Below are 22,503 nucleotides of genomic sequence, written 5' to 3'. Positions count from 1 at the left end.
ATAATTAATAGGTTTAAGCTCAGGGGCCACACCACTTACTTTCCACTGGCATCTGGGATGGGGGAAGATTCAGGGGCCTGATCTGTGGGCTCTAAGACATTGCTATTGCTCATCGATAGCAGCAGGATTGATGTCAATTACAAGATACCTAATTGGTATCATAATTGCTTGACATGTAGAAAAATTACACACCTTCAGAAGAAAAACAATGTTGTTGGCGCTCAGAGATAAAAGAAGTTGTAGAGAAGGCATGTTTTTCCTGACAGAGTTTTCAAACCTTTGACGATCAAAACAAAGGGAAGATATGCAGGGTCAGTTCAATTTATGACATTTTTTTTTAAAGTTCAAATCAAAGTAATCTAGAACAATTAGAATAACACTACCAACAAAAACTAACAAAACCCAGAATTAATGAACAACACCAACAACACACAGTAACAAAACCCAGGTTTTCTGTCCTTATACATACATATGCATACATATGTAGCACTATAGCACTGTCATCCCATTGTTTATCTATTTGCTCAAGCAGGCACCAGTAATGTTTCCATTGTGAGACTTGTTACTGTTTTTGGCACATCCAATACACCATGGCAGCTTGTCAGGCTCTGCTGTGCGCGTGAGATACTCCTGGTAGCTTGCTGGGCTCTCTGAGAGGGCAGAGAAATCAAACCTGGGTTGGCTGTGTGCAGGGCAAATGCCCTACCTGATGTTCTATTGCTCTGCTTTGTGTATATATGTAGATATATGTGTGTATGTAAGTGTATATATGTGTGTGCATATATATAGGGCTCTACATATATATGAGTATATATGCATATGTACATACACACACACACACACACACACATATATATATATATATATATATATATATATATATGTTCTTTGTTCTGAGCACAGGAGTCACTCCTGGAATGTTTTGGGAGGCTGTGGGGTGCCGGGGATTTAGCCCAATTGACCCCATGCAAGGCAAAATCACAATTGAATGTATCATCTCTCCAGACCTATGTCCTACTTTTAACTATTTTTATAGTCTTCTCTCTCTCTTTTTTTTCTTTAAACTTGTATTATTTAACTTGGCCACAAAATAGGAATTTCAATTTATGTGTATTTCACTGTTGGGTCTGAAAAGCATTTCTTCTGGTTCTAGTTATCCAGAAACAGGAACCAAATTGAAATCATTTATAGGCTATTTTCCCATTACATTTAGAGAAATTTCAATTGTGGATAGTTTTAACCACTCTGTGAAAAGTCAGTCAAAGTGCACACTAACTGGTAAAAAAAAAATTATCAGGATAGTATATATTTATAACCTGAAATGTTCTGAAAAAAGGTATAATCAGGTATAAAATAGATATTTTCCATTTTTCAATTTTTTTCCACTATTAGGGTAAGAATCCTCCTCTAATATAACGATTTCAATAGCTTAATTGTGGTCTCAAAAAGGATTTTTAATAGACAAGTACATTGTTTCATCTGTTAATCAAAATTTTCTCCTTCACGATCTTAATTTTTATAAACTCTTAAATGAAACACACTGCAGTTTAGTTGGAATGGAACTATTATAAGTAATGTACAAGAGACTCCAATGTCATGGTTCATCTTAACTCAGACAATGAGCAACTATGTACTTTCTGAGAAAGAATTTAGCTTAAATTAGGACTCAGTGATATATTAAGATTTTTCCATCTCTTATGCTATATCTGGAAACAGCACTTGTACATAGTCTAGAATCTACTAAGTAGAGATGGAGCTTGAATCATTTGCTTAGTTTCTTACTTTCTGCTCTAATTGATTCAGTTATGAACACACACACACACGCAAACCTAGACAAATGGGTGAAGATTCAAAGAAAAAAACTTATAAAGAGCTTATGATGGCACATGACATATCGTAAGCACTCAATGATTTGGGGCCATTATGATGATGCTGCTGCTGCTTCATCACCTCAAATAGCAGTAATGTCCTAGGTTCCCAGGTTGTGTCTTTAGTTAGCCACATTCTTAACAGATGGATTGAGTACGTAATGATTTGGAACAATCAGCCCTGGAGGTAGGCTTGAGAAAGAGAGTCTGGTTGATTGCTGTTGTGTTATTTTTCTTTCTTTTATGAACCATAACCAGTACTTACCAGAGCAATATGTACTGACAAATCACTATCCCAGAGAGATGGAAAAAAAGTTACTATTTAAAGATTGCCCACAATTTCTAGATCGAAACTTTGATGTAAATACACAGAAATAAAGTTGGAGAATGTTTAACTAGTGTAGTCTCAAAACATTTGATATGTAAGAACTATTCCAGGACTTGATGTAGCCTAGGACTTCCAAAAAAGTTAAAAAAACAAAACTAAGACTAGCTTTAGCAAGCAATAGCACAGCAGGTAGGGTGTTTGCCTTGCATGTGGGCAACCCGGGTTTGATTCCCAGCACCCCCCAAGCACTGCCAGGAGTAATTCCTTAGTGCATGAGCCAGGAGTAACCACTGTGCTGCGACGGGTGTGACCCAAAGAAAAAAAATAAATAAAGCTAAGATTGCTTTATTGATTTTAAAAATTTCTTTGGACCACAGCCAGTGGTGTTTAAGGTGTACTTTGGGCTCTGAACTCGTGGATCACTCTTGGATGGCCCAGGCACCATGCAGTGTACCCTGGTAGGCTGCGTGCCAGGCAAGTGTCCCGCTAAGATCTTTTTATGTCAGATTTCTTAACGGTTATACTCAGTCATATGCTGTAATTTGTCATTATAATGTAGATTACACAAGAGAAATGGAGAATAGTAAGAGAAAATAAAGGAAAAATATTCCAGAGAGCAAACCTTGCCATTATAGAAAAAAATCTATTATGCTTATGGATAAACATATCCACAGATTCTCCATAATCAGTTTTCTCTGACTGTAAGGGAATGGGAGATATAGCATATTATGTATAGAGGACTCAAGAATTCTGTATTTAAAACTTTGTTTTAATGCATGATATCGGTAAGAACTTAAATTTGATTTTTACTGAAATTAATTAACTATATGAAATTTCTGATATTTCAAAGTTTTTATCTACTTAAATAAGAATCTCAGAATAGCTTTCAGACTAAATGCAGTTTCCAGAGGTGAAAAATCAGACGTTAATAAAAATGGCCATTTTAGACAAAGAAAGAGGAGTAAATTTTACTGGCATTTCTGTTTAAGCATTCTCAAACCCTTTTCTATATATCTCTCTCATGCTTACTTGTATACTATGCTTTGGGAAGTAAAACAATTGTTTTTTCATATCCTTTTGGGTCCAATGATGATAAGTCCTATCTTTCTTAACTGCTAGACCTGTGGACTCTCTAAAGAACATCCTGAGCAATTTTAGAGAGCACGTGTAGAGACGAGCTTGGTTTTCTAGACTAGAATTATTAAGCTGGATTTCATATGTGAATTGCACATGAATGGATAGCATGGCTGTTACAAATAAACTTTTAGTCTCATTATCAGTTATTTTTTGAATTGGTAAAAGTGGTAGCTCTAACCACGCCCCCCCCACTAAGTTTTATAGATATTATTGGTTGATATATATTTGAAAAAGAAAACACTTGCTTTTATCCAAGAACTTTTATGAGACTTCATTATTAGAATACACATAGGCATTCTGTAATAACACATGGGAATTTGAAAAAGGGAGAGTACTAAAATATTTTCACTGTCACTGTCACTGTCATCCCATTGCTCATCGATTTATTCAAGTGGGCACCAGCAACATCTCCATTGTGAGACTTGTCGTTACTGTTTTTGGCATATCAAATACGCCACAGGTAGCTTGCCAGGCTCTGCCGTGGGAGCAAAATACTCTTGGTAGCTTGCCGGGCTCTCCGAGAGGGGTGGAGAAATCAAACCCGAGTCTTCCACATGCAAAGCAAACGCCCTACCTGCTGGACTATGTTTTCTTAAATTATTTGGACCTTATGCAAATATATGCCTATTTATATCTATTCTTAACTTTTTGAAATATATGGATGATATATAACAAAGATAAAGTTAAGATATTAATAGATATATATGTATATATATAAAATAGCTTTGTGAATTTTTTATAAAATTATTACCCCAAAAGTGATCATCAGAAGCATTTTCAGAGTTGACTATTTCAGAGAAGAATATTTATTACTTACTCACCATCAGGATTTCAATTTTGTTATATATGTATTTTATGTTAAATATTTGAGGCTGTTTGCTAAAAGGCATAAATCTAAGAATGCATCCCTCATTAAAATTCTATGATTTGGGGGAAGTCTTAGCTTGCCAGAGATTTAGATTTAGGCTATAAAGTAAACCTCTCTCTTTTCTTCCCCCACAGTCTTGTAGACAACAGAAAAATATACACAGCCTCTGTTCTTGTCATCTATTTGACTCTGATAGTATTGCTCACAATTCAAGGTCTGTTTGGAGAGTTCACAGGGCAAAATTAGGTGGAAATAAGACAGAACTCAGAAATGAAACATTTTTCTTGGACCCCTTTGAAACACTTTACAGTTATGGCCAGAGAAGGAGACAGTTTGCTTGATCTCTCCTCTGACCTAAGAATAAACAGACTCTCTGTTACTAAGAAAATATGGTTTCCCTATCTTTGATTTAGTTGCTAACACTGAATGCAATACAAAACTGGTTGTTGGATATGACCAAAACAAATATCCTTGATAAAAAGGAATGTATGTATGCATGTATGCTATATATCTATATATCAATATAAGTGTTTGTATTGATGCTTCCATTATCTACTCATCTCAGTATTCTTTTATCTCCTTTTGTCTCCCCATCTCTTTCTATTTCTCTCTATCTCTCTCCCTCTCCCTCTTCTTCTCACGCATGTACATACACACACTCACACAAACACTCACACACACAGAAACAGACACACACACACACACACGGACATTTATAGAAAAGAGAGGGAAGTGGGGACAGAAAGTTAAGCAGAAATGAGATTAGAAAGTTAGCCCAGCAGGTACGATTTTTGCCTTACATGCAGCTGACCCAGGTTCAATCCCCAGCTCCCATATGGTACCTCGAGCTTATCAGGAGTGATCCTTTAGTATACAGTCAGGAGTATGTCCTGAATAGTACTGGATCTTGTCCTTACCCTAATCCTCTCCTCCAACCCCCCCCCATAAAAAAAAAGAAAAATAGAGGAACTTATCTTTCTAATCATTTTGTATAATCCATAAGTTAGTTCTATGGACTCAAAAATAGTTTTAACACTTTATCCTTCCCTGATACAATGTTTAGCATGGTAAATTATAAGTATTCTTTTGGCCAGTTTTAAAAAATTGAGTGACACATCAAGTTCTGAGTGTTCATTAACAGGCTGGGTGAACTGGATTTAAATGGTGACAATAGTTTAGCAGCTTCAGAATGTGGGTAGTTTGGTTGGTAGATAGTAGCAAAAAAATGATACAATCATACACTTTGCTTTTTATTAATATGTATATCATAGCATCAGACTATGGTTTGCTAGAAGGTGCAAGTTTATTAGTTTCATTTCACCAGCTTTACTAGAAGTACCTCAAAATCTGAGCCTCTTCAAAATCTTTTTATCTTTCTCAGGTTATTGCACAAACTTAAATAGCTAGGGAAGTGCCACAAAAATTAGAATAGTAGAAAAATAAAAGAAATTAAGAGAAAGATAAAAGAAATTGAAAGCAAAGAGAGTATATGATATAAGATACAAACAAGGCAATTTGGGAAATTCTCCCAGAAAAAAAGAAAGAAACACCAGTCATCAGTGTCAGTGGCCAGCCTGGAAACACAGTTAGGAATGCTCTCCTTCAGCCCTTCCTCATCTAACTCCCAATTAACCTCCATCTCCATCTCCCTTACTTTCTAAGCATACCTACAGAGATAATAGTGGATAATAGTTCAATAGGGAAACCAAATTCTACTAGATTAATTTTTCCTTCTCCTTCTTTACTACTAGGCTCTTTTAACAGCTGTCAGTGATGGTGTCGGCAACTCTGAGGGAGAGTGGGGGTCAGAAATGAGGCACCATACCCCCAATTCATGCTCTGGCCAGGGGCACTGATATTTACACACAGCTTGGCTTAATAACCTTTCTCTTTCAAATTCTAAAAGCTCTTCACAGAGACATGAGAATATCTAAAGAGGAAGAAAATCTATCCCAATTTATTTAAGAATTCTTTACATCAAGGTGTACATCCAGAATGACAAGGATCTATGTACTATATTAGAAGTCAAATATTTTCACATGATTTTTAAGATATCAGTTTCTTGTTTTCTTCTGTTGTGACATCAATTGTTTAGAAATAAGAAAGCTTCACTAAACTTGTACAGATATCCATAGGAAAGTTTCTCAACCTTTGATCTCCATGGCTTTGCCCTGAGGTTTAGAGTTAGAGTATGGCAACAACATAGCTAATTAGGTGACACAAAAGAAGTGTCAATAAATAAGTAAAAATTGTAACCATAAAAGGAAGCACCTAGTAGGTTCACTCAAGCCCTTCCATCCTAAGACCAAGGAAGGATGGCATTTTTGTTTCTAACATTTAACTTATTACTTACAGAAAGGAAACCATTCCCAACAGAAACACTGAGTTCAAGTCTATTAAATATTTTTGTTTCTAGCAGCTTTATTGAAAAACAGAAGTACTTGGTCTGACTACTAGAGATCCAATAAACAGTAAAGCAAAAGTTTGTCAATAAATTTTGAGGCTGGAGTGGGTCCATTTGGACCCACATGCCTCTGTCCACCCGTTCATTAAGTCCTCCACCCCTTTAAAGCCACACTTTGTTCGTATTGTTCTCTCAACTGATTGTTAACTTTTTATTTCTTTAGCATTTTCCCTCTCCATTTTTTAAAACTTGCCCTTATCTTTCTCCTCTCTATTCTCTTGCAGTTCCATTTCCCACCTTGTTTTCTGCCTCTTCTTTGTCTGCTTCCCTGGAGATTGATATGACCTGACTTCATTAACTCCCTGCACCATCAAGGGAATACAGTCCTAGGAGCAACCTCAAGTGGGGGGTAGGGGGGCTCTGCTTTATCCTACCTTGCAACTACATTACGAAAGAGCCCATTGTTGTGAGCATGATGGATTCTGGGCTTTTCTTAGTCCTGAATAGCACCCTAACAGCTCCATTACCTCTGTAAGGAGGGAGATACTGTTTGCTTTCAAAGCGCTAGGCCTGGCTAAAAGCCTACCAATCCAATAAAAGACCCATTGTACGGGTCCCCTCACCTCCTTTCCACATCAGGTTTGTCAGGTATGTGACACAGAAGCTAACATTATACATTAAACTTTTTTTTTCTTATCTCTATGCAGTATTCACCTCTCCACCACCAGAGTTAGAGGAAATGATTCAAATTCAATGTTTCCCTATGTCTTGACTAATACATTTTCATCAGAAAGACCTGAGTGAAGGATATTTAAGAGTCTCACCATTGCAAAAGCTATATTTATCTTTTTGAACATTGTGAATTTTATTTATTTATTTTTGCTTTTTCGGTCACACCCAGCGATGCTCAGGGGTTACTCCTGGCTTTGCACTCAGGAATTACTCCTGGCAGTGCTTGGGGGACCATATGGGATGCCGGGAATTGAACCCGGGTCGGCCGCGTGCAAGGCAAACGCCCTACCCGCTGTGCTATCGCTCCGGCCCTGAACATTGTGAATTTTAACAGGCAAAGATGATGCAACTGAGTATTCAGATCACTGAAAACAAGTTCACTTCAATTTTCTTTTGCTTGTTCTCTCTGTCTCTGTCCTGGCAATTTTGTTTATCCACATTATTTCTATTGCTCCAGCCCATAGAAGCAATAGCACAGTGGGTTGGGCATTTGCCTTGCATGCAGCTGACCCGGGTTCAATTCCTCCATCCCTCTCTGAAAGCTCGGCAAGCTACCAAGAGTATCCTGCCCGAACAGCAGAGCTTGGCAAGCTACCCATGGCATATTCGATATGCCAAAAACAGTAACAATAAGTCTCACAATGGAGACGTAACTGGTGCTGCTCGAGAAAATCGATGAACAAGGGATGCCAGTGCTACTACAATGACATTATTTATATCCTTCCCTTTTCTCTTTCAAGTACAGGCCTTGAGTTATTTTACTGGATTCTGGAAATCTGCAGTTTTGATGGTCACTCATCAGTACTCTCTCTGGGTATTTACTCTCAAATACATTTGATATAGAATAAATCCCCTATGCCTGTGAATATCATGATTTCCTTTGAAAGCTGTTTGATTTTGAAGTTGTTCTTCATTAAATTTCTCTGCTTAAATCCAGTTGACAACCCATTCTTATCAGGGAACATACAATTCTCCCTTGTTCTTGATCGTCACTAATAAGTTCCCAATTTCTGACCCATACTTTATTCATATCTTACTGGTATTGTTGAGACTGTCACTGACTTCAACATTCATTGCCAAGAAAACAGTAAATAAGCAGCTAGAGAATACAGTCAGACATCTGTCTAACAAATAGGATGGAAAGGAAGACATTTCCACATAGCATATTTCCACAGAACTCTTGACGCTCATTAGCTGATCAAACATAATCCCTGCATTACTTTTGTTTCTTCCACTGATGCAGGCAGGTAGTTTGGGGAAGCCCCCTGACACATGATGGCAGTGAAATATCTGGAAATAATAAAGCCACCATTCCTAAGTCTGAACCACTCTGTGGATACAGAAAACAAGACCTGATAAGCCCTTCTCCAGCAACAGAGAGGAGGCTGGGCCACTTACTACAGAAAGTCTGAAGGAAATTACTAGAGAACCCTCAATTCCTTCCTTTAATTTGATTAACCCACAGCTAGCCCAGACTAGAGAAGGCAGGACCCATCCTTCCAGTGAAGATCCAGGAGGACCAAAGGTCAAGTAAAGGAGTTTCAAAGGCTGCACCCAATTCTACCCACTTAGCAAGAACTCTAGCAATGGACTCTTATCTAGGTAGAAGCTCCACATATGCGCAGGTTGGAGAAATAAAAGCCAACTTGAACAAAGGAAGGGCGCGCATATGCTGCCTGAGTCCATGTGCTGCTTGTGCCCATGTGGCTGAGCACATGTGGCACCTAAGCACATGTGGCACCTGCATCTCCCCTCTTGAGATGTACTTTCATGTCTAATGCTGGGATGTGTATAGGGGCTCTCCCCTGCCCTTGGAGATGCCCAGGTTCCCTCTTGAGCAAGTTACTCTCCAGTTTCTCCCCCTTTCTCTTTCTCCTCCCCTTCAAAACCTCCAAATAAAACCTGTTTTACTCCACTGCTTGCTTACTCCTGAAATTCTTTTCTGCAAGGGGAGATAAGAACCCAGTAGTGCTGGGTCTCAGGTGGCAGAGGTGGATGGGGAAAAAGTGACCGTCTCTCTTCTCCCCACTTCACATTAGCACACTTGGGGTCCACTGACATCATCAACTAAACTCTCCCCACAGAACAAATTTCTCTATGAATTATTTTCTTCCAGATGACTTATCCCTCATCCTTGTCATCTTTACTCTTCTTTGTGCTATGCCCTTACTGAGAATTTTCTCAAGTCTTTCAAGTAATGAGCAATGTCACAATGGAAATACAACAGAAATGGCGCTTCCATTGGAGTGATTATAGTTTATGGCAAAAAAGAAAAATATATTAATTCTTGGATTGTAAATTTCTTGTTGCAGATCAGAGAAAAGAAAATAATGAGGTAATGAAATAACCTTATTATAGTTGTATAATTTTATTCTTTCCACTTCTATGTTATGACCTGAACATTACCTACTCTTTTCATTTTGTTAGTTATTTCTTAATTTTCCATGTCCCACCCTGTGTAATTTTCTTTCAGGATCTATTTTACACTATGCTATCTAAGAACTCAATTGAGAACATTTCATTATTTCTTCTTTATTCTCCTTTTGTTTCTCACTAAAAGGCCTTATACTTGAAATGGATTAACTTATTCTATGCAAATATAGACCCCAAAATGATCAAAAAGATTTAGAATAAATCAATAAAGTATTTGAAAGCAATTGCAAAAGTCTTTAAAGCAAAATCAAAATACATAGAAATCTGTAACATTGAGAACAGAAGAAAAGTGATATTATTAATAATTTAATAAGGAAATTAGAAATCATCATGAACAAGTACAAAAACTATTTCTAAATTATTTTTTTATTTATCATGACACGATCTCTAAATTTGTTTAGATAAAATTATTTTAAGTAGAAAGCCTAGAGTTTAGTTTCATTTTAATTCAAATATTTATTTTACAACCTGGTAGGTAGACCAAACTAAATAAATAAGCAAATGCCTTCTAGACTTTGTGTCTTCATTTATAAAATGAGGACAATTGCTTCATTATTCCAGTAAAGGTATACTAGAAATAAGTCAGGGTAAGTAAATGCTTTGGAGCAAACGTTTCCAATATAATAAGTTTGCAATGAGATTGTAAATATGATCTTAGAAATTAAGAGTTTAACAGAAAGGAAGTCTGAGAAAGTCTTCAAATAGCATTGTTTTCCTCCATATTTGATTGATATTTTTTGGTCATTGTACAATGAAATTATTCTAAATGAGGCTATATAATTTTATAATCTGCTGTATCTTATTAGTTATTGTACATACAATGTTTTCATAAGTTAGGATACATAAACCTCATATCTATGACTCTTTGATATTTTAAAACTGCATTTAAAAAATTTTTAGAAAACCAATAGTAAATTCTAGGTTTGAGATACACCTTAGTTCTTGATTCACACAGGGTGGAACAAAAATACCTGATACTGGAGTGAGTTGAACTACAAAATGAATTAGATCACTAGAGGGAGAAAGTTGAAATGAGATGTGACTTTAAAATCATAAGGACTTAGTAGTTTATAGATATTGTGGATGATTCTATTGGAATGCGGATTTTAGACAACTACACTTAAATGAATAGAGAAACACTAGTAAATATCTAGAGAACAAAGCCATAAAGTTATCAAATATACACTAGAAAATCTATGAATCATTAGAATATCCTTTACATGTAGATAGGCAGTTAAGTGAATTAAGACATTTTGCCTGTTTACCTATGTCATTCCTTTAGAATTTTATGTTTGAGTTTCATATAACATACAGGGTAATGTTTAAAAAAGCAGATTCTATAAAACATTTACATTTTAAGGACAGAAATATGCACTTTATAAGCAGGATGAATTTTATGTTTCAGTACTCCTTGTTTCTACCTTTTCTTTAAATTTAATTAAGTCTAATAGAAAATGACATACTAGATTGAGTCAAGTATATTCAGAAAAAGAATGCCAAGCATCTTCGGGCCTGAGATGTCAAAGTAAACTGCAAGTTAGAGTGAAAAGTAAAAGCAGAAAATGTAGAAAGACAAAGAAGAAAGATAAAGTAGATAACAGAAAGGGCAGGAAGGAGAAAATTAGAGTAGGAGAAAAAAGGCAATGAGTGGTGGTGATGATGGATAGTAGGAGGATAAGAATAATAAGTAGTAAAAGGGACTAAGAGGTAAAGTATGAGGTACTTTAATCAGTGTAGTTAAGGAGGAAGAGTAGAAATGTAAGAAAATGATATTTTTGGAGTGGTGATTAAGCAATATGTCACATTCTATCCCAGTCTTCAATTATAGGAAATGTCCTCTATCATTTGTACTCTTTCATACCTACTAAATCTATAAAAGTGACCAAATGTCAAATTCTAGCTAGGAGAAGTAAGCATATTATTTTAAAATACCTTCAAATATAGATAGATAGGCAAGTGACTTATCCAATAACAAAAGTAAACTGTCCTAATAACTTCATCTTAGAAAACATATGCCTTTTTATTCAAAAAAATGTAGAACATAGTTTGGTATATATTCCTATGACACTTAGCTTTTCAGATGTTACTTATTTTGGATCAAGTAATTATCTATACAAATTGTTTTGACATGTTGTTTGACACCACACTTTAAATGTTTAATGCTTATTAAAACATATATATTTATGTTGATATAACTAAAAGTTAAAAGTTGTGATGAATGGAAAGCAAAGCCAGTCTTTAAATCACTTATAAAAAGAAATGTGTTGAAAGATGATAAGGTTTTAATTTGAGCAATAATAAGGAAATGAATAAGCAAAGCAGGTTTTGGGGAACTTCCTGATGTCTAAGTTCTGCACTTGTTCCATCCACACTTTCAGACATTTCCTTTCTTAGTAGAAAAAGATAAATCCTTTTCCTATTTTCACTCCTGAGCATCTCTGGGTGTGGTTCCCCCAAAAAAGAAATAAAAAGGAGAGAGGGAGGAAAAAAAAGTAGGAAAAGATGTGAACTAAAACATACAGTTTAATATAAACATCTTTTACCAGGTTATTACCAAAATTAAATAAACAACTATTTAGAGTATCAGCAAATTACAAGGATAACAGACAGTAAAAATTCTGATGATATTAATAATATAATAATAATTTAATAATGCATAAAATTCAATAAAAACCAATGCAGAAATCATCAGAAAATAGTCTTCTATACTTAACATCATAATTTTGACCACTTAAAAGCTATTAATATTTGGAATTGGTGTGGTACCATTTCAATATTTGCAATCCTCAAATTTCTTAATAATCCTAGCCACAGTAACTTTATAAATTAAGACAAGGAAAGTACTCTTTTAACATTCTTGAAAATACTTTACAATCTCACAGTATTTATTGAAGGTTTTTATTATAGTGCTGGCTTTATCCATGTAAAGATGGAATCCACATTATAATGACAAAAACACTTCATGTATTAAGATGCATGTGTGGAATATGATTTGATCTGTCAGAAACTGAATCTGATGCATTAAAGTAGTTTGTGAATTTCAAGTAGATTCACCACTCATATTCTAAATGGTATTTTAAATTCAGCGATATCAGAACATTGTTAATTTCTTTTTTTAGAATGTAGATAATTCTCTGGTGGTACTCTGCTATTGTTGTGTATTTAGTGTATCGGCACATCTCCAAATCTTTTTCTCTTTCACAGAAACTGTGAATCTGAAGTTTGATTAGTGTCCATTCAGCAGACTTGCAGGTCACCACTTAGCTCTATACATTTTACATTTATGATGTGTTGGCATCTCTCTACTTTCTACACATTAAATTTGCATCATATTTTATGTATGCCTTCTCAATAACAAAGATATATGTTTATAATCCCAATAGCTAAAGTATTATTTTTTGAAACGGTCATTAGAAATTTATTTAAAAAATAAAGACTTCCATATGTAGAAGATATTAACACTGTGTGTGTGTGTGTGTGTGAGAGAGAGAGAGAGAGAGAGAGACAGAGAGAGAAAGAGAGAGAGAGAGTCTCTGAGGCTTACTCATAGCTCTGTAATCAGGGATCACTCCTGGCAGGCCTTCAACCATATGGGGTGCCAGGGATTATTAACCCAGACCTGCAGTGTGCAAGGCAAACGCTCTACCTGCTGTACTATATTGCTCCAGTCCAAATTTGCACTTTTTATTTGCCTGCTCAGATTCCTACAGATGGGGATTCAATCAATGAATTCTAACTTCTTATTAAAGTTGGTTCCAAATGTTAGACTAGATGCAAATAAAATTTATTTTAATAATTACAGGTTACATGCTCAATTTGGGAGAAACAGAAATATCTAGGTTAATTTTTTTTTTTTTTGCTTTTTGGGTTACACCTGGCGATGCACAGGGGTTACTCCTGGCTCTACACTCAGGAATCACTCCTGGTGGTGCTTAGGGGAAAATATGGTATGCTGGGAATCGAACCTGGGTCGGCCGTGTGCAAGTAAATGCCCTACCCGCTGTGCTATCACTCCAGCCCATAGGTTAATGGTTCTTAAGTAGTTCTGTTACTTACTGGGTAATTAATTAATAACAATTAATTAGCCTATTTTCTAATTAAGATTAAAAATAAGACTATTTTCTGATAATTAATAATATAATTAATTAATTACATTGACCAGAATCAAGGAAGTGATTATATACTATGTCACTGTCATCCCATTGATCATCCATTTGCTTGAGTGGGCACCAGTAACATCTCCATTGTGAGACTTGTTACTGTTTTTGGCATATCAAATACGTCAGGGGTAGCTTGCCAGGCTCTCCCGTGCGGGGAAGATACTCTCGGTATCTTTTGAGATACTCTCGGTAGCTTAATGGGCTCTCAGAGAGGGGTAGATATACATAATATATAAATATATCACATAAATTACATATATGTCAAATTTACATATACTCTGTAAGAATAAGTATTTCTCCTAAACTTACTCATCTATTTGTGCATTCTGTACAATAAATAGATGATAGCTAACTGGCAATTTCTAAATGAAAATGATAAAAATGCAATATTTATATTCTTTTATTTTCTTATTCTCTGCTTACATTATTTTTAACTAGGGATTTATAATAACATAAGGATGTGTTTAAGTTTTGAATTGATGACTTCTTCATGAATAAAACATTCCTCATATTTAATAGGTCACATTCATCCACTGATTAAATAACAGTATACTATGTTGAAATAACCAGTTTTCCTAATGTTATAACAAGTTTAAATATTTTTCACTTAATTCTTACCAAACTCAAGTGACACTTAATACACATATGCATAAGTTCTTGTTATCTACCACTAGTTATTGAAATGCCCATTTTTAAAACTCACCTTATCATAGTCAAAAATTCCAACAGTTCACAGAGAAACTAATCTCTCAAATTGTCTATTCACGTATCATTGATGTTTAAAGAGCTTTAGATAATATTATCATCAAAGAATGAAACAGTACATTAAAAATTTTGAAAACATTACAGAAAAGTAATCTTACCACTTAGAAAACAATGTTTGTAATGCATTTTAACTATTATTGTGTAAAGAAACAATAGTGCCCACATAGTGGGAAAGTGAAGTTCATTCAGGGAACAAATTATAATTACAGGAAAAACCCCTAATGGGATATTTTGGGGAAAATATTACATGTGATCACTGATTGGCATCTTTATTGGCAGCTGAACTTTCACAGTGAGTGAGTGATGGAAGTTGCAGAAAGATGAGAGGGAGGAGAAATAAAGAAGGCATGCAGCAATTCTAACGCTTCTGTAGTTATTGATCTCAGAAACTCCAGCTAATTGAGAAAATGAGTATGATCAAGTGACATGACAAAACATACACACACACACACACACACACACACACACACACAAAACCAATTTCATTGAGACTACTTTGGCACCTAGTCCATTACATCAAAACATGCACAGCATAAAGGTAACAATTAATTAATAGTATGTTTTATATTGACATAGTTGAAGGCTGAAACTCAGAATATGAACTTCATTCCTGACAGCAAATAGTTATGGTCTAAAACATTATAAATATGAAATTATCAGTGATTACAGTGGAGCCATCATATGATCATTTTCTCCATTTATAGAACTCCATCTTCTCCTGTTTGTAACTTTTCTGTGACTCTCTCCTTGGTATTGTTCCCATTGCCTTTCCTAAAAGCAGAATCTCTTATGGATGTGAAATATAGCTAACACTATTAATATAGATCAGCTTCTCCACACATTCAAAACTACAATTATATTTTCTAGATTTGAATCTTTTAAAACATTCTCTACCTCAGAGTATGAAGCATCAAAGCATCATGCTTAGCTAGCGATCTTCACTCCACTTTCTTGTATCTCCAAGTAGACTTCACTATAAATATATGGACCATTTAATGTTTTGTAATCAGCCAAATCCCACTTATTTGTATACTCAGCACCAATTCAAACTGTTCCAATCATCATGACATTCTTCATGTGTTTCTTGATCTCTGTTTTCATCTCCAATCTACTTTAAGCCATTCCGTGGGTGATTATTTTAAAGCACAATATTAAGCATGCCCTGCGGAAATTTAAAGGATAAGTTATCCAAGAAAGACACTTGGGGACTTCTGTAACAATCCCTGGGGCTTTGCTAAAACTCTGAGCTTTTCCATCAATCTTGTCCAACTGCAAACTTGACTTTAGTGCCCATTTCTTGTTAGGAGGCTAACACTCACCAAAAGATAACATTGAAGTGTCTTCTTCTCCTGGAAAGCTATAGGATGTACCTGATTTAGAAAGAGGAAGGGCTGTTTTGCTCTAGTACATAATGCAGGACAAGGATCGTTGTAAGATTCACCTCACAGTATTAGCTGTTTTTCTGCTAGAGGTCACACAGTGGTTTCCTAATCATGCAGCTTCAGAGCCTCGGAGATCAGAGAGTTTTTTGCCTGAAGTCAGGTGTGTGGAATTGCTAGATCTTAATGGCACAGTCTAGAACATAAAATTACCTGCTATTAAGTCTGTCTACAGGAATGAATTTGAAGTTCAGCTTTAGCCCCACAAATTCGATTGCAGCTGGTTTAGGATATTTGTATGGCAACTGTCTAGCTTACCTTTCAATAGCACCATATAACTCAGGAAAAAATAGTAAGGCTTTTATCATGGATGCAAGGTCCAAGGTGATTTGTCTTCTTTCTTAGGTTTGAACTTCGATATTTGTTCACTCTGTTTCAACTAACTAGTCTTCTTTTGTCTTTTTATGAATGAAACATATTTCTGCCTCAGGGTCTTCCACTGTTCTTTCCTGTACCAGAACATTCTTTCTCACTTAGCCTTCTGATCTAAGACAAGTCACTTCTCTAGGGAAATGCTCCCTTATTTTTCAAGTCAGTGTTACTTCACTGTTATTTAACCTGTTAGTGGTTAGCAAAAAAGACAAAGCAAACATAATATATTACATAAATTATATTATATTATACATTATATTCTCTATGTATTATTCATATAAAATATAAATAGAGTCATATATGTATATACATATGGATAGTTTGGGGTCAAATATAGTTGTGGTAAGTGCTTATTCTTGGCTCTGTGCCCAGGGAGCATGTCTCTGTTCTCAGGGAGCACGATTAAATATGGTGCCAGGAATTCTGCCTGAATCATTACTTACAATGCAAGCACCCTAGGAGACTGGAGCGATAGCACAGCGGGTAGGGCATTTGCCTTGCACGCGGCCGACCCGGGTTCAATTCCCAGCATCCCACATGGTGCCCTGAGCACCGCCAGGAGTAATTCCTGAGTGCAAAGACAGGAGTAACCCCTGTGCATTGCCAGATGTGACCCAAAAAGCAAAAAAACAAAAACAAACCCAAAACCAAAGTAATTACCCTATCCACTGTGCAATTGCTCTGGCCCTGAAAAATATATTATCTGTTTTATTCTTTACTGGTATATTTCCATTAAAAACACAGAGTCTGGTAAATAGTAAGTATTTCATAAATATATGTTGAGTAAATAAATATGTTTTTTAAAATAGTGCAGGTCAGGTTGAGAGCATAACTCAAAAATGTGTGTGATTACTTTTTACACAGGAGTTCCAGGTTTGCTCCTTGGCAGCACCTTACCCCCTTACTCAACACTGCATAAACACCTTATTGATAAGCATACCAGGGTAGTTTGTGAATATTTTAAGGTATGGCTCCAAAACCAAAATAATTGCAATAGTAGCAGTGAGTGTCATGAGAAATGGAGATGGCGTACGTTACAGCATACACACTTTGTATGTTCAGGACCCTGCTTCAGTCTCTAGCACTGCATGACTTCCCAAGCACTGACAAATGTATTTCTGGTGACCCTTGAACTCTTGGCGTTTCCCATCACTGTCAGGGAAACAGTATACATTTCTAGTCCAGGGTACTGAATCATTTGGCCCCATGAATCTAGCATCTGAGGATGGGTCCTATGTCCCCTAAGCATTGCTTGAAAGCTGACTCCCCTCCAAATAAATGTCACATCAAAGGAAAAAGGTACACAAAATAAAATATGTTAAAATAAAAACAATGCATGATGATTTCAGAGGTAGGGGAATTAATGCAATATATTATCTAAAATTCCATCAAGTATCATTTGGGTCTTCTGTTTATATTTAATGAAACATGGTTTTTTAAACACAATTTTCATTTTACTTCTTCACTTACCAGTAAGATTTAAAGAAAATAATGAAAGGACTATAAAGACAAGGCTGTGATTCCATCTGGCTTAAGTAAGGTTTTCACAGGAAGTTATAACGTGAAATGTATAAATATAAACATCTATTCCCTTCATGGATTTTATGAGGGATGCTGGTGGGCAAAGGCATTAAATGAGTTATTTTTATTTTTAAGTAATATGGTAGAGGAAATCTCATTTGAAAAATGTCTTTGGAAGCAGGCTAGCAAGCCAGTTGAGAATTATTAGATCAAATAGTGGTTAATGTACAAAATGTTTCACACTGAATATATAAACAACACTCAGAAAATTCACCAGGACCAGATGTCAGTTCTTATGTTATATCATATGTATAATTCTCTCTGGAGACAGAGGAATCACAAAAAATACGAGTTTAGGTTTAGCAGAGTCTTCTAAAATGGAGACTGCTATAGGGAATGTAGTAACTTCAGGAGTAATTGGGGGACAGTTTTTGATTGTAGAAAAATAAAGAGTTTTTCAGGGGGATGCTGAAGAATGTTTCTTATGAGAAGTTCCCGAACCTCTGGTTTAGATTAATTGCAAGGAGCTGAGGAAAGAACAAGAACATTTCAAAAGCTGCCATCTTTCAAAAATATGACATTTAGAAACAAAGATCCAACAGAAAAATCACTGCATGTCAAAATCTTATGTAACTCTTTCATATCTGTAAAATTAAACAAAAAATGAATAAACTATCCCTAGACAGAATTTTACCTAGTGACATCAATAATCTACATAAAGTCAGTATTTTGTAGTATACCTGCAATTAGATATTATACTCTATAATAGGAATGCATGCATTGGATTTATATTTTTTGTTTATATTTTAATGTAAGATCATTCAACTCTAATTCTAATATTTCCAGCCCAAAGGAATCTAGACAGCTGCTTGAGTGAGTCAATCTAAATATTCCAAGAAATGGGCATGAGATTCATTTGCTCTTCGCTTATGGGGATAGATTAATGAATCTTCAATCTTGCTTTTGCTGTCCTTTATGGCCATAATGCAGTTGTAGAAAAGTAGGCTTATGTAGTAAAAAATCTTCTGTCAATAGCAGTAAACTTGCTGTTATTTATTCTCTTAGTGTTTGTCTATCAAGGGAAGGGAGAAGAAAAAAGTTATATTAGCTTAACAATAAAATACAGAATTCTCCTTTAGTATCTTTCCCCTTATGGTTATTTACAATTTGTGAAGCTGAATCCTAATGGGGAAGTCTCTGAAATTAGGCAATGGTTCTGGAAAGAGGGTTTATGATAATTGAAGTAATTTAGATACACATTCACTCTTAACTATAGCCAATTTTAGTTTTTCTCAGAGAGGATTATTTTTCTCTTCAGAGATTTTTTGCTGTCTTCACTCTTTGGTTGAAACTAACTAGTATGAATTGTTTCATATTAAGATTATTATTTGAAATTGTACTGGACAGCAAGATGCTTTGATCAAAAGAAAGAAGCAAATAAAAAAATGGGAGATACATATGCAGCTAGTCAAGTACATTGTGTTATGCATATCAATGAATAAAAACCAGCCAGTTGTGTGTATGTAATTTATTAGTTTTTTTCTTTTATATGGAAAAGGTGAATAAAGTGAAGAACTGAGGGAGAAAAGTCTAGATGAGCAGGTTGAGAGACAGGAAGAAGCTAGACAGAACAGGGGAAGTGCTTCCATTCCATTCTGTTGAAGATCTCCACGAGACTGTGGAGTTATACCAAAATAAACTTCTGTTTGTAGAGATAAGGGAATTCCCAGAATGAGCCTCAAAATTCTAGTTAGCAAGAGCAGAGGAGAACCCTTAGAGGGGGTCAAGGATCAGGTTCTATGCCTCTTCTTTCACTTTTTGTAACTTTAGAAAAGAACATGCTGAACTAGCTAAACATGTAGGATTTTTTAAAAGAAAAACAGGGAAGGAAAACAATTTCATGCTAAAAGTCCATTAAATTCCATCCTATCCAGAAGACATGGGGGCAAAATCACATCATTATAAGCATCCACTTCAATTGTCATCAAATGATGATGCAGTATTTATTAAACTTCTTCTTGAATATTTGCAAGTCCAGCTGGATTGCATAACTTCTACATTGGAGTTAGTGTGCAAAGGAAAATGCATGCTGGTGTTGAAATGGGAGAACAATAGCAGAGTAATATCACTGTCACTGCCACACTGTATCACTGTCATCCCATTGCTCAACAATTTGCTCGAGCAGGCACCAATAATGTCTCCATTTTGAGACTTCTTGTCACAAAAAGCAGAGTCATATAGAAAGACCAAATTTGCCCAGTTCACATTTTGTCTGTGGCCAAGACTGTGAAGGCACAATGATCGGATCACATTCACAAACTTAATTTCTGCCAATTCCCTTCTGTCTCATCCTTTTGATTTTCTTTGTCAGGCAGGTTTTTTAGCAGTTCTATTTGGATTTGAAAAAAAAGTCAAAAAAAGCTTTATTTATTTTTTTATGTCTCTAATCTGCTTTCATAGGGTTTTGTTGTTGTTCCTAAAAGTGGGATTTGTCAATTACAACACCCCATTCCATTCAGAGAAGTGATTGCAAATACCTCACTATTACAGCCAACATTCCTATGACCTTGTCTCTCTCTAACTTGCCTTTCATTAAAAACTCTCCATGAGTGCCCTGTCACACGGAACTTGAGTCATGGATTTTCTCCGCACACAGATATTATGTACATATAGAATACATTTAATTATCATGCCAATTATTCATTTTGGAATTCCTTCTCAAGGAAACAGTTCAGCATAAATGCCTCCGGGTTTTGTATATTTCTGAATTGTCCCTAATGATCACAGATGGAACTAAGTCCTTCTATATTTCTTTAGCACATCATGAATTTTGCGTTGATTGTGGAGCAATAGCACAGCAGTTATTGCATTTGCCTTTCAGGTGGCTGACCCAGGTTCGATTCCTCCTTCTCTCTCCGAGAGTCTGGCAAGCTACCGAGAATATCCTGCCCGCACAGCAGAGCCTGGTATGCGATATGCCAAAAACAGTAACAAAAAGGCTCACAATGGAGACGTTACTAGTGCCCGCTCAAGCAAATTGATGAACAATGGAATGACAGTGCTACAGTGCTACAGTAATTCATTAACATATTTCACTCTATTAATTTTTATCAAAATATATGTACTTTCTCTCAAGATCCTTAGATATGATCTAATATTACTCTCAGAATTTCCTCAAATTTTTCATCTAGAATTCTCACTGAATAGAAATTGAGAAACTGGGGTGCTAGAGTGATAATACAGTTGTTAGGGTGTTTGCCTTGCACGTGGCCGACCTGGGTTCGATTCCAGCATCCTGTATGATCCCCCAAGCACCGCCAGGAGCAACTCCTGAGTGCAGACCCAGAGCCAGGAGTAACTTCTGAGCTTTGCTGGCTGTGTCACCCCAAAAAATAGTTGAGAAACCATTTAATTAATGAGAAAGTTGGATCTTACATAAAATTTTGAAGCAACATCAATATAACTGAAGACAACAATGACATATATTCACCGAAGCAACATTCTTCCCATTTGGAATTATTGTACCAGTATAGAACAAGAAATTTAAGGACATGGGGAAATGGAAACATATCCCCTGCTCATGGTTAGGGAGAATCAACATTGTGAAAATGGCAATACTCCCCAAAGCATTATACAGATTCAACGCGATCCCTATAAAATATCCATGAAATTCTTCAAAGAAACAGATCAAGCAATCCTGAAATTCATATGGAACAACAAACACCCGGGGATAGCTAAAAAATTTCTTGGGAAAAAGATTATGGGAGGCATCATTGTCCCCAACCTTAAACTTTACTACAAAGTAGTAGCAATAAAAACAGCATGGTACTGGAACAAAGGCAGAGCTGCAGACCAGTGGAACAGGGTGGAATATCCCTACACACAACCTCAAATGTATGATCATCTAATCTTTGATAAGGGAGTAAGAAATGTGAAGTGGAACAAGGAAAGTCTAACAAATGGTACTGGTATAACTAGACAACCACATGCAAAAGAATGGGCTTAGACTTCGCCCTGACACCATGCACAAAAATCAGATCAAAATGGATTAAAGATCTCAACATCAGACCACAATCTATAAGGTACATCGAAGACAAGGTCAGCAAAACTCTCCATGATATTGAAGCTACAGGTATCTTCAAAGATAACATGCAACTGACCAACCAAGTGGAAACAGAGATAAACAAATGGGACTATATTAAACTAAGAAGCTTCTGCACCGCAAAAGGTACATTGACCAAAATACAAAGGCAATCTACAGAATGGGAAAGGATATTCTCCCAATACCCATCTGATTAGGGGTTGATATCAAGGGTATATAAAGCACTGGCTGAACTATACAAGAAGAAAACATCCAACATCATCAGAAAATGGGGCAAAGAAATGAACAGAAATTTTTTAAGGAAGAGATACGAATGGCCAAAAGGCACATGAAAAAATGCTCTGCATCACTAATCATTAGGGAGATGCAGATCA

Source organism: Sorex araneus, chromosome 2 (assembly GCF_027595985.1).
Source record: "Sorex araneus isolate mSorAra2 chromosome 2, mSorAra2.pri, whole genome shotgun sequence".
NCBI lineage: Eukaryota > Metazoa > Chordata > Mammalia > Eulipotyphla > Soricidae > Sorex > Sorex araneus.
This window is presented reverse-complemented; position numbering follows the sequence as displayed.